This window comes from Stylophora pistillata, chromosome 12 (genome assembly GCF_964205215.1).
Source record: "Stylophora pistillata chromosome 12, jaStyPist1.2, whole genome shotgun sequence".
Lineage (NCBI taxonomy): Eukaryota > Metazoa > Cnidaria > Anthozoa > Scleractinia > Pocilloporidae > Stylophora > Stylophora pistillata.
The window spans coordinates 18,850,001-18,862,081 of NC_142530.1; the positions used below are offsets into that span (position 1 = coordinate 18,850,001).

General features: G+C 38.0%; 1 long non-coding RNA gene across 1 annotated transcript; it reads right to left on the bottom strand.

Annotated features, from left to right (window-relative positions):
* Positions 1–4,863: 4,863 nt before the first annotated feature.
* On the bottom strand, positions 4,864–10,050 carry LOC148719089 (uncharacterized). Its single transcript, XR_015993609.1, has 3 exons — positions 9,901–10,050; positions 8,226–9,548; positions 4,864–7,631 (listed from the first exon to the last, which is right to left on the bottom strand). It is a non-coding gene; the product is annotated as an uncharacterized LOC148719089 (long non-coding RNA).
* Positions 10,051–12,081: the final 2,031 nt, after the last annotated feature.

Genomic DNA, 12,081 nt, shown 5'->3' on the forward strand with positions numbered 1-12,081 from the left:
TGAGCAGGATTGTCTATTCTCTTTAATATGGTCGCCATAACTAGATACTTCATGGCCAGAATGCGGTCAGATATTCAGTTCAGATCTTCGTTTTTAAAAGCTTTAGTAGCTAGTCCTCGAGCATTTTCGAATATTTCCTTTGCAGCGGAAAGCTTTGTCGTAGCTGATCTATCCAGGCAACTAACCTCCAATCTACTAATTCCTTTAATAAGAGAAAATGCTTCCGCATCACGTCCATCACAGGCCGCCTCTCCTGTTACCGCACCACACTCGCTTGTAGACTCTGTTACTCCAAGCAAGAACGCCATTCCTTCCTTGAAGAAGCTGATACTTGTTTTCAAATCTTCCTCTGATGATGCGTTCAACTTTGACTTCATTATGTCGTCGATTTCACTTACGATCAAGGGGTAGAATTTTCCGTCTGTTACATCGCCATCTTTGAGTTTTTTCGCGAACTCATCTCTGCCTTTTTCTACGAGTGAGCCAATAGTGGATTTAAACACAGCAGCAGTTGCAATCGAAGACATTTCTTGAATCCTTTTTTCTTAAGTGACGCTACGTTACGCAGTGCAACAGGGTTTGAACAGAATGAACATGCGGTTCTCCAAAATTCAGCTTTTCAATTTAGGTCAAAGTTCTGGTTCAGTGGTTCATAAAAGCTAAAGGCGGAAACAGGCGATCTATCAATTTTAACCAATCGTACCGCCATCGAGGGAAAAGACAATGACGAACCCCAGTAGCAATAATTTCAAAAATTTGTAGTTAAAGCTTGTCTTAAACAATAACGAGGTTGGAAGTCGTTTCAACTTCATTGCTAGTTCTTTTACAGCGTAACACCTGGAGAATGATGACAAAATAACGACCGGATCAATGAAAGAAAACACTCTCCAATAAAATTGGAAACCAAGCCGAGCTGAAGCAAACTCAAAATTTATTGTCATCTTATTTCGCCTCAGGCTCAAACACTCTTTATGTATTCGGCTCCAGTTGATAAAATGAGACATAAGTAACTGCGAAAAAGTTTTCAAACCAATGTGGATCTCAGTTTACTTTGTATGGCAATTGTTGATTAGACTCGACCGGAATGATATCAATATCTTTCGTATCTAAACCCGATTTCAAAACATGTCCAATACTGACTCAACATAAGGAGACTGTTGACCCTTTTAAATAAATCACGTCAATGATAATGAGTGTTTTTGTCAACGAAAACAGATGTATGGTGGACCAGGAATGCCATAAGAAAATTGTGTAGTACCTTGTTAGTTTCCCGTTATTCACTATGTTATTTCACTTTATTTTTAAACTTTAAACGAAAAAAAATTATATCGAGATACTTTAAATCAAAAATTGAAATAAAAAATTTTAATAAATAGTTAAATGAAACGAAAATAATCTTATCTTAGCCTAGCAGTGCCATAAGGTTTTTCTTAAAAAAAAAAAAAATTTCGGTCGTGGCATATCGATGCCATAGCCTACAATGCACTTGGGTCATGATGTTTTCTGCCAAGATGGCGGGAAATCAAATCAGGAATGGCGACTGGATGCAAGATCAAACGCTTAAAGGTGATTTATCAAAGAACGTCCGGCAAAAATGGAAAAAAAAGGGAGATTTTAGACTTCATAGAATCGAAATACCCAATGTATGCATGGAGTGAGCGAACATTAGCACGCAGGCTGCAGTACTTTGACATTAAGTTCACGAATTATGAAGTGGATATTGAAGATGTAAATACAAACAATATTCTTATGTTTTGCGATTGAAAACTTTTGTTTTGTAGACAATTTTGCATTTTTTTACAATCTTTTTGGCTACAAAATAATAGGTGCAGAGTTTCTTTCAGAGGTCATAAAAAGGATGTTCTTGTGTCAAAGTCTTTTCAGAAAAATAAATGACTTGCACCTATCAAAGTGAGTTTTTGCTGTTTACTCTGAAGGAACCTACTTGCATATGTGTACATTCCCGTGCTACAGAAAGAACTAGATACCTTTAGAGTATCAGTGTGGAACAATCATCGCATGCGTAAGCAGAAGGCTAAAGAACTTCCTGATGGAGTACCAGAGCACATTTACATGTATCCGCAGAATTATGGAGGGGAAAAATGGGGCCTCACAGTAACCGAACAACAACTCCGGGAAACAGCAGAGCTCTCAGGTGTGTTGGAAGGGACAAGTGACTATTTGGAGGCTGGGTTCAGAAGAGAATGTGAAAGACGCATTCCAGACGCAAATGATGTTGAACCTGCACAGGCAGCGAATGCTTATTTATTTTTAAAGAATAATTTTGATGTAAACAGGGTGTAACAGTGACTCATATTTTTTTTGGCTCACTTTTATGTAATGGCCGGACGAAGACTGGTTGCTCGGCTTTTTGCAACTGCTCATATTCCAGAAATCTGATGTGAATGACCTTCGACCAGTCTTTGATCTGACTTTCATGCGTGTAGGAGGGCCCGCGTTCGCCCGCGAGGACATCACATCCGCAATTTGTTCCAAAATGCGACTTACAGGCCTCCTTGATATTCTTTAAAGTCGGTTCTTTGTCGAATGGCACGAGGGTTGAGGGTTAAAGGCCCAATGTGGTTGTACTTTTGGCACTTGCCTTGAGCGTTTGCCGATAGTCTTTGCACAGTCAAGGTGCCTTCAGATCCCCTGGGGCTAGCTTTATCGCTCTTTGTACCTACCCGTCTCTTTCCTTGGCGTTCCTTGTAGTCGTCCCATTACTTACGTTTACCCAACATGAGGAAATCGTGTAACAACACAATGAAAATGCTTCAATCACACATCGCTTAGGAGCCACGTAAAAGATCACCGAGGAGGATTGTGGGCTACGGCATCGATAGGCCACGACCGAAATTTTTTTTTTTTTAAGAAAAACCTTATGGCACTATTAGGCTAAGATAAGATTATTTTCGTTTCATTTAACTATTTATTAAAAATTTTTATTTCAATTTTTGATTTAAAGTATCTCGATATAATTTTTTTTTTCGTTTAAAGTTTAAAAATAAAATGAAATAACATAATAAATAACGGGAAACTAACAAGGTACAACACAATTTTCTTATGGCATTCCTAGGCCACCATACAGATGTCCCTTTTTACAGCTGAGGTTGACTTTTTTTCATATTTCAGTCTAAAGCTATGGCCTTCCTTTAAGCTACTAGGTTACGATAAAAGTACATCTTTTCCTATACCATTTGTCAGTGCACGTTCCAGAATATCTTTCAAGATCTTGATTCATTTGTATGAAATATAAACATCAAAGTTTGCCCACTGGGAATGACTCAGTTCAGAAATAGGTGGTTTGCACGATAAGTCATTGCCACCATGTTGGTGGACGTAAAAAATAGATATCTCATTAGCTCCCCTTGTTCGTCCACCAGCATTTGTTCTTTTCACCGTTGTTACCTGTGTCTCTAGAGATTGGTTGCAAACCACCTATAGCTCGTCATTGTTTCCCTCAGCCGTTTGTTATATCAAGGAAGCCGCTACATTGTTTGTCGTGTCATCTCCGCACAGCACGGTTCTGTCCTGGTGTACCGGTTCACAAGGGAATTACCATTGTTCTTTCTTTGTTTAGGAGTCATTGATTAGCTGTTGTGTATTGTTCGGTCTTTTGTATCGGCTCTCGTGAACCGGTACACGAGGACAGAACCGCACAGCACAATGAGTTTAGGCTTATTTTTAAAATAACACTGCTATTTTTTTCCTCACGAGCAGCAAGTTGTTTAAGACTTTCATATCATGGACCGTCTCTTCTACTGAGTTTTAACCGCTTATCCCATTTCGGCAGGAACGCTCTGAGAAATTGGAAAAGTTTGTTTTCGAACATCAAAATCTTACAATTAAACTTTATTTATTATATAGCTACTGATGAAATACCAAGATTTTTCCTTTACTAAAAACTCATATCTTAATTACGCGCGGTGAAGATACTATTTTTATCTATCACGTGTGAGGATATTGGTGTCGCCATAGTTACTAACATGATAAGTCAATTACAAGAGACTTATTACAGATTTTTTTCTCTTCTTCATCAGAATGTTGAACTTTTGGAACAGAAAATATAAGTATTATTGTCTTTATTTCTCCTTTATAACTTTGTATCCGAGTTTCATAGCATTTTTGTGAGAAGCATTTTCGATAGGTGACTACTCAAATTGCACTATTTTGCTATTTTGATAATGACTAATAAAAAAAAGTTGTTTTATGTGGAAATTTCATCAGTATCTATAAAATAAACAAGACATTACATGGCCATTTGGGGATACAAGTTCTATCTTCCCGCACTGAAAGTATCTCTTACCAATGAGCGAAGCGAACTCGTGAGAGACACAGCACTCGAAGTTAAATTCGTATCCCCAACCGGCCATATAATAACCTCTATATGATGCTTCATGGCCGAGGAATATTATTTTATTCAGGTTAGGTGTCTACTTGGGACCGTTGAGATTGTAGTGTCTTTTTTTTTGGTGATTTCGGGAAAGTAAAATTAGATACTCTGTGACTTTCAATTACTTCTTTCTTCAAGCGTATTATTATTGAAGTGTAACGTTATTTCCTAATCGAGGCTGGGTTTCTCTTTGTTATCAACAGAAAAAAAAACCTAGAATAAAGTAAAGCAACGATCTTTGCAAGTTAGCTGCAACTGAACTTTTAACACCCTAACATCAGTGTGGGTATTCTCCATACCGTTTTCCATATATTTCCTTAGGTGCTTACAAGAATAATTTGGTTTAACAATCAAGAACTCATCATTATCATCATCATTTATTTATAATTGTTGTTACTACATAAAAACATACATTTAAAGTCGGACTGGCCCGCGTATAGCTATGCTGATCTAGGCGGGCCAGTCCGTCAATAGCTACAGTCTATCGTTAGCTTATTACTATTAATATTAGTAAAATAAAAAGAAAAGTAAGAGAAGAATGTGATTTAATAGATAATATTTTGCTTGTTTGTTTGTTTCTCTCTCTTCCCTTCCCCCTACTTCTACTACTACTTGACATTTTAATTTAGCTTAGAGATGATTTTGCGAACCTCAATGAAAGAGTCTTCATCTTCGAGCACTTAGTAGTTAGAGCTTCATCAGGTTGTGATCATTTCCTTTATTCACGTGACCTTAATGTTTGATTCAAGAGTATGATTGTAAGGAGAAGTTAAATTTTAATCACTTCAAAGGGTTGAAAGGAATAAAAAAAAAAAAAAAAAACCAAAAGTACATATGGCTCTTTTTAGACTAGGTTTACACTAGAGGAGAGTTTTCCGGATTCGTGAATGTTTCCGGATTCATCAATTTTGGAGTATTCGGATTCGTAGGCGTTTACGCTGAAAGGATATTCGGATTCCTGACCGTTTACACACAACGACAACTCCGGGAACATTCGAAATGAAATGGTTACCAAGTCCAGTGTTGTTTCGTCGTTTGATCGACAAAGTGAAAATGCCTCCCCCAAAAAAGGCTAGAGTAGATCCAGATGCCACGAGGTAAATTTGAGTTGGACAGATGCCAAGTCATCTACGTCGTCGGCGATTAAGTGTGGCTGACGTTAAACTTCCTTGCAATAATAATTTGCGTTTCCTCAGAAATGCTGCGATACACATAATAAAATTTTCGCCTGAACCTGCGAAAAGATAAGGCAACCGGAGACCGCCAGCAATGTTAGCACCAGATCCTCCATTTTAGTTTCATCGCAAACTCAAAAGATTGCAGGCGGAAATAATATCCGGATTCGAGAAAAAAAGCGCTTACACGACATAACTTTCCAGATTCAAAAGTTATCGGATTCAAAGTTCCCACTTTAAATTCCGGATTCAAAATCTCCGGCGACACGACCAAACCGGGGAGTTTTTATTTCGAATTCGTCCACTTTCGTGTAAACGGCAAAATCAATCCGGTACTAAAACGTTTAGGATTCATTACGAATCCGGAACAATTTCCTCTAGTGTAAACCTAGTCTTAACAGGATTGAGAAGGGGTCTATGTATGTGATGTGACTCCCTGCTACGGAAAACTGTTCCAGGAAAATTATTGGTGCTTTACTTTGATTATAAATTTATTACCTAAACAGCTCTGATGCAGCTCATTGACTCTGATTGTTGTGGACTTGAATTTTTAAGAACAATAAAACTTCCTAAAGGAGATATTTTCAGGACCCAGGCAAATAGAGATTGGTTGGTGTTTGTCTGACTCCAAAAAAATGACCTTAGAATACGCTGGACGCATTATTCGAAGCACTTAGCTAATGTGTCCAAAACCAAACTTATTTTTTATTAAGCACTCCACTCTCACAAGTACATCAGGTCGATTTACCATATTTATTCAGCTATAAGCCGAGCGATTTTTACATAAATTAAAGTGAGAGTTAGGCGAACTTTTAGCCAAAGAGTGGGTTCAGCTTATAATCAAGAGCTTTCAAAAATAAAAACTTCAGTGTATTTAAACAACACCAAATGGGCATGTTTTCATTTAGAAGCCGAACTTAGTGGAGAGTGCGACTGGTCAGAAGACCGAACCGCTTTGGCGTCTCATCCATGTTAAAATCCTCGACAAGGAGTAGTAAAGTGCTCACTCAATCGTCAGTGACATGTTGATTGGTTAAGGTGTCCGGAAATTAAAGGCGGGCTTTCGGACCCAGAATATGTTTCCTTTTCCCCTGAATAAAAGTGACGAAAGTTTTGCGAATGAAGGTATCCCCTGATCTAGGACCCAGATTATACCGTGTAACTGTAACTGAACTGTGCAACCGCTTGGCCGTGGAAGGTCTGGGTAAGAGATTAGGTTCCAGTAACAAACTCCTCCGATACAAGTGTCCTTTCGAGAGAGTTACAAGTGTAAAAGTTTTGTAAACATTCCTGTGGGACCAAACTTGTGTCCCTTGCATGAAGTCCTTTCCACGAGGGAATGATGAATGAGAATGCAAACGTTTTTGAAGGATGAAAACCAGCTTTCTCGCACCCTTTTAATGTCTGTATATTTTGCATTCACCCATCCACTGACCTAAACATGAATTGAACATTTTTCCATGACCGAACTTGTGCCCCCCAACACTCTCCCCTCTCGGATGGGCGTCCCAAAGAAGAAGCCCAAACGTATTGCTGTTTGATCATTTTGAGCTCTTTCGTGAATAAACTTTATTCAGTATACATTAGAATTTATTAAAAAAAACTATATTGCACTTTGTCTTAACGGCTAAGAATGCATTTTCTCACGGTAGCCTTCACGATCAATGACTGGAAGAAGGATTAATTCGAAATCAAGGCAACATTTGTGGGTAAGTTTGTCCTTCTTGTTACTTGGTTAAAAAAAATATCTTATTTACTATTCGATTAAGTATGCGTTTTTTCCTTGTTTTTCTCAAAGCTGTTAATACCAATTATTATAGCACTACCTAACATGGTCTTTAAAATCTCTCTTACTTTTAATCTTAAAATATTGCCTGGCTTCATAGTGAAATAACATTAAATAACAATGCATGACAAGGCCTTCTGATTGAGTTACACGCTTTGTCCCCCCCCCCCCCCCCTAGCCAAATAAACTTGGAACAACGTCAGTGTGAGATGTCATTCGAAATAGTATTATCGTCTTCTTGAATACTGTATTGAATCGCATCAGGTCTTTTCAAAAACTGCCAAAACCAGAATAAAAACAAATTAAAATTTGAAGGGTACTCTTTCCCTACTTATTCTCTGTTAAATATCGTCGTTCATTTACAAATCGCGCATGTTGAAGTCAGCGTATCCTTTAGGTAATGAGGGGAGTTGGGGGAGGGGAAAGGAGGAGGAACAAACCAGTGAAATTTCAGCGCATCTGCCAACGCTGTGATGGCTCGGCGGAACGATCGGCGTATGTTCTCAGGTTGTTATAACCAGGTTACCTTTCAGAAGAACTAACCACACTCGCCAATAAGTCGAGGTGTCTTACATGGGTATAACCTCTTTTCTTTAATACTCAAAAGAAACGAAATAGCACATGAACAGGAGCAGTTCGTCTGTCGTTCTTATCAAAAGCTTGTTGAGGTACCACAATTTACGCCGTGCTGCTGGCCAGTAGAACGTACAGGCTCAAATTCTCAGAGAAGTAATCTCAGTGATTTAAGGCCTGTATTAATAGCTTATGAACAAAAAAAGTGACTATCGTTTAATACCAGAATTATATTCCAGTAGATCTTAAAAAAATAGGTAACTATCTAGTTAATGGAATATCAAACACCATTTCATACCTTGATGAAATCCAAGAAGGTGAACCCAAGTGCAAAATAAACCTAAAATAACAGATCACAAAGCCATTATTATTATCAATATATTTTCAGGCCCTGTCCATTCGCATTCTTATTAAACTTTCCTTTCTCCTAACGTAAAAGTAAAAAAATAATTCTGCTGTTGTACATTTGAACTATTTCCTCTCATCCACAAGAAATTGAAAACGGGGAGTCGTCATATATGACGTTCCCACTACACCAAGTCATCCGTTGAAACTGAGAGATGGACAGTGGGAGAGATCTCTTCTTCAGGGGGCGTGGTTGAGTGGGTACACCATTAAATCTTCCTAACGGAGACTGTTATTTATTAGGTTTCCCATAATATATTGGTAATTGTTTTTACCGGATAAGTGTGGTTAAAAGGCCAAACTGCAGACGATGGGCGACTCAAATTGATGAAGTCTTCTTCGCAGCCGTTATTTGGCCTCGTCACGCAATGTAAAGAACTAGAACGTATTCAGGTAAGATCCATGAGAATCATTTGTCCTGGTATGCTATACGAACAGGCCTTAGCTATTATGAATCTTCCAGCTGTGAAAGACCACCATGAAAATATATCTACAGCAACATTTCGCAATATAATGAACGATCCTCGGTACAAATTAAGCAAACTTTTACCACCCCGCTATGTAAGCTCTCATAGGTTAAGGCACGAGCGTACCTTTGCTTTACCACTTTGCAAGACAAATAGAATTAAAAACAGTTTTTTTATTGCTTCGGCCAGAATAGTCAACAGCCACAAATAATGTACAAGTTCCCTCTTACGACGAACTATGTATTTTTTTAATAATAAGATGTATACATGTACATAGTAATTTTTATTTTATATCTCTGAACACGCAATTCAGTTCATGCTGCGAAGTATTTACCAACAAATTATCTATCTGTCTATCTATCTATCTGTACAATCTCTCCCACCATCGGCCGGAAATTATGATACCCGATAAAATAGGAGCTGTGATTGGACAAGTAGTCTTGGCGCGACTGGCTCAAAGAAATATGAACCGCGTTCTGATTGGCTACACTTAAAGAAAGGAATGTAGCTCCGATTAAAGCAGACGCCGGTGGGGTAGAGTGCGCGTCACGTGAAAAGAACATGCAACAGTGGTGTAGGAGACTAAAATCGATAAGGATAAATAAGAAATTGAAAACTGAACCTCAGTTTAAAACCTAGGCATAGAAATCCAAGCACAGGATACTAACCAATAACGAAAGAAAAGTGACGTAGAAAAGAAGGTACAATCCAACTAGAAAATAGTAACCTGTGTTACGCGGTATTTCGGACTGAAAGACAACAAAGAAAATGACAGCAGAGCAGCATTAGAGCGACAGACATTCCACGAGCAAAGATCTAAAACAAATATCATATTTAAACTCTCATGTTTTTCAAAACGAAACCCGACTGATCTTCCAGCAGGAACAGGGCTTCGAGCTTACAAATTTCAAAGTTGGCTTCCTATTTGATACATTTTTTTCCACAATTTTAAGAACAGTGTAGGAAAAAAACAAGGTCATTTAGTGCAAATAATTCGCAATAAGCGGACTTCTCTTACGTTCGCCTGGAAGTTAAGATTATTACGCAAGTCGTAAAGGTAAACTGATTAACATCGTAGAGATAGGTCAAATCACAACTCACCACGTACTCTGCGACAAAAAAACATGTTAATCCTTATAACAACGGATAAAAGCCACGCTACACCTTGCATAACCCTAGGGATGAAAACAACAGGACGACAATTAAATGGATTTCAATGAAAAACTAGAAAAGCCAAAAAGAAATTGTCAAAACAGTATCGAATAATAAAAGTTGCTAAATGTCCTAGCTATTCCATGCTCTCAGTTTGTTTGTTTGTGGCGAACTAGAGGAAAAGTGACGCATTTTCGCACGCTTTTTTTTAAAATTGAATCCACCAACCAAGAACCTGCAAAACTTAATCTAAAAAAGGGATTGGCTGTCATTGCTCTCAATTTAAACTTTGGTACAAGTCAGTCAGCATTGACCCAACTCTTTCAAAATTTAAATACCATTATTTTGTCTGAAATAAAACTTGGACGTTGGAGGGTAATCATACAAAGGCCAAACTAGCTGCCACATATTTTCCTTTAATGATTTACGAAAACTTAGAGTTTCATCAAAGTGACACCCTCCGGGTGATAAAGCTTGTCTCACCACCTCGTGCTGGATAATGTAGTGAGAACAATTTTTGCGCCCCACTTGACACTTACGGGTAAATTTTCTACAGCATTTATTACAGAATTTCGGAAATGCCTCAAAGCTACGCTCTATATTAAAACCTACGGGATATGTTACGCGGCGGAAATTGTACAGCATGGAACTAACCAGGGCATAGAAATAATACAAAGAGACAGCATAGCTTACCTTCCATTCTTAAACGTTCCCATGATGGCTTATCTCCCGTGAAATGCAACACAGCAATCAAAGCGAAAGGGAGCTGGCAAAGATAATAAAAGTATTGACAAAATTCTCGAGCGTCATTTAGTACTGAGTTGGAAACATTTTTTACTTCGATCTGTGCTTTTATTGTTACATTTACAGCTGCCAGTTCTACGAGTTACTCATCAGAAAACCAAATGTTAAACTCTTGTTTTTTATTTTTCTCCAAACCAAACAAAAGTCGCTACCGGAACTACGTCACAGTTCAACCCTTTCACTCTCAAGATCTGATAAGAAATTCTCTTTACTGTCTGCCATACACTTCTTATGATATTAGTTTGGAGAATTTGATATTGGATCAACTAATAAACCCCCTATTGATATTTTTCTTTATTCTCATCACTTGTCTACTTCATATTGCATTGATGTTATAAGGAGAAATGTTGCCTTGGTCACTGGCGGAAGTAAACAAGGTTTTTTCGGACAAAGGTTTTTTGCCCTTGTAATACATATATCTTATTGGACGTTTTGTTACTTAGTATCGCTGAGTATTTTTACGAGTTGTGCCGTATTTTGACGAGCCCGTAGGGCGAGTCAAAATACGGCACAACTCGTAAAAATACTCAGCGATACTACACAAAAAAACATCTAATAAGTTATGATTATCCAACACGCCAAATTGTTATTTCAGTGCGGGCGAATTTCGCGGATGTTTGTTTACGAGGAGTGCGTGACAGAAGTATGCGAAGCGGAACGGAATTGGCGCGTTGTCGCGTTACTGTTTCTATTTTCTCCAATAAATGAAGAAATTTCCTGGCCGTCTAGCTGTTTTTCTTCGTTCGATTCATCTAATAAACTTGGATCTATATTTGCCAGCCATTCCGACTCTTCGTCGTCAGAAATATGATTCAAGTTGTCCGCCATTTTTTTTTTTTTTTCTAGCTTCAATTCAATTCTTCGCTTACGCGACGCGAGAAAACCTGTCTAACCAGTTCTCTGGGGAAGAAATACCGCGTGACATTTGTACTCGTCTATGGCGTTATTTTTACTTTACGGCGTGCAGATGGATAATAAATGTACTCCTTTTCCACCCTTAAAAGTGATTTTGCATTGTATTGTTTCGCTCTTAATTTTCTTTATTCTCTTGTTGTATTGTTATCAGGCTCCTTCTGAATGTGATAGTTTATGAAAATTGCAAGTGTTGATCAATTTTTTTTAAGACCAGCCTTGGAGCTGAATGAACTACCCTGTGTAAAAAAACTTTTACTTACTCACTACTTACTTCCTTACTTCTCTATCCATATCCGAATTCATCCTGTTTAGCAATCAAGAGCTTCATTAGTTGGTGATCATTTTCTTTATTCTCGTGACCTTAATGTATAATTCAGGGGGGATATTGTAAGGAGATATGGATGCTTGTCA